Here is a 3,690-nt window from a genome sequence, read left to right on the forward strand (position 1 = left end):
TAGCATTTCACCCAAATCAAGAAATGGGCGATGAGCAACAACAGAAAAGCAACAAATTTTCAAGCAATTAAAGCATGAACTGGGCAAACAACAACAAGAAATGAGGGAAGAAATTTGCAAGAAATTAATGAAATTGCAGTCGGCAAGGAGCAAGTTCGACGAATTGATCTCGAATCTCGCCGCCGACGTCCCCCACCTACATGGCCGCACTTACCTCTCCAGATCTATCCCAATTGCCCTCACCTGCAACATCCTCGCCTTGAAGGGGTTTAGGGACCTGAGGTTTGGGGGAAAGAGGCGGTGGCGGCGACTTAATACTGTTGTTGGCTGGAGAATTAGAGGAAGAAGCGGCGGCGACGAGGCCTGCCGTGATGACACGAGGGAAGGCCAGAGGGAGAAGAAGGCTTCCTCCGACGACCAGCAGGGGAAAGGCAAGTGGAAGAGAAAACGGCTAGGGCGGAGAAGGTGGAGGAGAAGGCTTCCTCCGACGACGAGCAGACGGCGGGCGGTGGAGACTCAGGCGCAGAGAGAGAGACGAGAGAGAGAGAGAGAGAGAGAGAGAGAGAGAGAGAGAGAGAGAGAGAGAGAGAGAGAGAGAGAATAGAGGGGAAATGAATTAGGGTCCCTTGAATTCCAAAATTAATTAAGGGTTTATTAGTTGAACAATTAGTGGCTTAATTTACTTTAACTATGCCCTTATTATTTCCTAAAATAGAAACGAGACATTATCGGTGGGACAACCCAAAAAGGAATACGAGATATGAATAGCGGGACGGAGGGAGTACTTTGTAACCCATATTCAATCTTTATAATTCAACTTCAATCACTCAATATAAATAGGATGAGAACCTTTCTCCATTAATAAAAAAATTATCAAATGTTATTAAAATTTGTGTCGAACACAATGTGTCGCTCTTGATAGACGGAGGGAGTTATAAGTTATCGATTAGTTTTCAATTTGACCCAAATAAGGATATTGTTAATAGGTATCATTTCCTTAAGTAGTACCGTATAGTACCCTTACAATTGCATAATATTAAACCTAAAATTGCATACATGTACTAACATTAGTGCATACATGCTTGTAATGCAATTTCCAAGAGATGCATGGTTATATCTACAAAATTGCATTGTTTTATACACAAAAATACACTGGTTTATATTTTTCGTGAGAATAATGCATTAACTGTTAAAATTAATATATCCGCTGTTAAATTATACATTCAAAAAAGAAAAAAAATTGCTCCATCCAGAATTTAAACCCAAGTGAATATTCATCTTACAAGATAATGCATCCCACATAGATCTTCATGACGAATGGTTGAAAATGATTATTTGTTACTCCATCCGTTTACAAAATATCTTCCTAATTATGTATTTTCGTTCGTCCATAAAATATATTTCTAGTCTATTTTCGAAAATAGAACGCTTTAAATTAATTTTGTTAAGTATTCGTTATATAAATCGGGTTGGCAAAGGTTTTGCTCTCTTCGCCAATTCCTTCCTACTCAATGATCTTATATTCGAATTCTCTAGTATGTCATTCCTTAATTTCTAAAATGTGTTCACGAATTTATGAGGCAAGTACTCATGAATTCGTGAATAATAGACGAACACTCACCCTCTTCGCCATTTGTACCTTTTCTTGAATGATTTATGTGTAGCTCGTGAAGGTTGATTTGAAAGAGCTAGCACTTCACATATTGATTATATATGTATAATTTGTGAACACAAATTCTTTTATGCGAACAATTCACATTCTCGAATAGGACGCTTGTATGTGTTCTATTTTACATTTTGATGTGATGTTTATAAGCATCATGTTAAAGTATGCAAGTAGTCTGCATCATGCGGGTCAACTTTCACACAGAAAACTTCCTCATTCGTGAATTTGGCATGTGTAAAGGCCTATTCGCGCGGATATGATCCCATGTCCAATAGTTTATTGTGGCTTAATATTAATTAATTTTATTATTTTATAATTATTTATTAAAAAATGTATAGAATTTTACTCCCTTCGTCCCAGGTTAATAGGCTCAATTGCTTTCGGCACGGAGATTAAGAAACTCACTTTTTGATAGATAAATGGTGTGGTCTACAAAAAATTAAGCTTTTAAGTACTCCCTTATTTTTTCCTTAACCATATCTGGTTATTTATCTCATTTATACCTTGTTTATTTAATTTAATTGAATTAAAATAAAATTGAATATCATTCTGAAAATCAAAGAATTGAAATTGAAATTGAAATTTTCAAATTGAATTCAGCGAACATCAGCAGCCAAATATCATTATGAAAATCAAAAAAGTGAGAGAACAAGCAGAAGCAATCAAGAAAGTGAGAAACTGAGCTAAAGATCGAAACTTTTAATTTATATATGTGTGTTTAGAGAGAGAGGGATGGGATTGATAAAGCAGAGCTCCATCGGCGCACCCTTCTTCTTCTTCCTCACAAGCTCCATCGGCGGCAGCCATCGCCGCTCTTTCTGAGCTCCGGCGTGAAAGCCCCTCCAGGCACCACTGACATCTCTCACCTCTCCAATGTTTTACCTTCAAGCTTCAACAATTCGGCAAATTATGAGAGACAAAATTCCAAAAAATCAAGAACGAAACTTTCAGCAACAAAAAACACAAATCAACAAATCAAGAACCCTAAATTCTACCTATTTCTCGTTTCTCGTCCTTCTACCCATTTGACAGCAACAAATCAAGAACTTAGAAATCAAACTCAGAGAAAGAAAATTCCAGATCTGCGGATCCTGGTGTACGAGGCGGATGGAGGTGGTGGAGACAGTGGAGGGTAGAGGCGGTGGAACGCGGTGGAGGGTGGAGACGGAGAACGTGGATTTCGGCCGCTCAAAAGCTCAATTTTGTCGTAACCACCGCTCAGAGGTGGGTTGCGGTCGAGGGGTGAAGATACGGAGGCTAATGGAGAAGAAAAATGATGGAGATCGGCGGCTAGGGTTTCCTCGTCGAGAGAGAGAGGGGAAAGGGCAGAAGACGAAAATGAGAGAATGAGTAGATTAGGGTTTCATTAAGGAGGTATATCCTTTTTAATTAAGTAACTAATGATTTTTATTAAAGCCCCAATTATTTCTGATTTTAGACTGGGCCTATTGGAGTGGGACGTCCCAAAAAGGAAAATGAGCCTATTGGAACGGGACGGAGTGAGTATTATGTAATAAATATTAATTAATATTTATCACTAAAATTTGAAATGTGAAAAGAATTATACACCCTGAATTTCGATCAATTAATCTTAATAATTAATTTTAATTTAAAACTTATAAAATAAATACTTATGAAAAACCCAAAGAATCTCATATGCCATTGGAGTATTAAAATTATAACAAACTGAATTTGATAAAAGAAAATCACTAAAAACTATGAAAAAGTTGAAATTGGGACACGGGTGTGAAAACAATAGAACAACGAATCTCATATGCCATTTTCCAGTGCCCCATATTTGGTTAGTGAATTTGGAAATGTAATAAGGTAATTCATGGTCAAATTCAAAGACAATACTCCCTTCATCCACAATAACGTGCGGTGGGTGGAGAGTACGAGTTTTAATAAAATAGTTAAAAAATGTGATTTTAATATTAAAAGAGTCTCACGAAGAATAGTACTTAAGGATTGGGCCACCAAATTGTAAAATTAAAGGATAAATTGTTTGTAATTATTATTGAGTA

General features: G+C 37.0%; 1 long non-coding RNA gene across 1 annotated transcript; it reads right to left on the reverse strand.

The window, feature by feature from the left end:
• Positions 1-2,230: 2,230 nt before the first annotated feature.
• LOC131011063 (uncharacterized) lies at positions 2,231-3,021 on the reverse strand. Its single transcript, XR_009096728.1, has 2 exons — positions 2,662-3,021; positions 2,231-2,555 (listed from the first exon to the last, which is right to left on the reverse strand). It is a non-coding gene; the product is annotated as an uncharacterized LOC131011063 (long non-coding RNA).
• Between the last annotated feature and the right edge of the window lie 669 nt (positions 3,022-3,690).

Source organism: Salvia miltiorrhiza, chromosome 2 (assembly GCF_028751815.1).
Source record: "Salvia miltiorrhiza cultivar Shanhuang (shh) chromosome 2, IMPLAD_Smil_shh, whole genome shotgun sequence".
NCBI lineage: Eukaryota > Viridiplantae > Streptophyta > Magnoliopsida > Lamiales > Lamiaceae > Salvia > Salvia miltiorrhiza.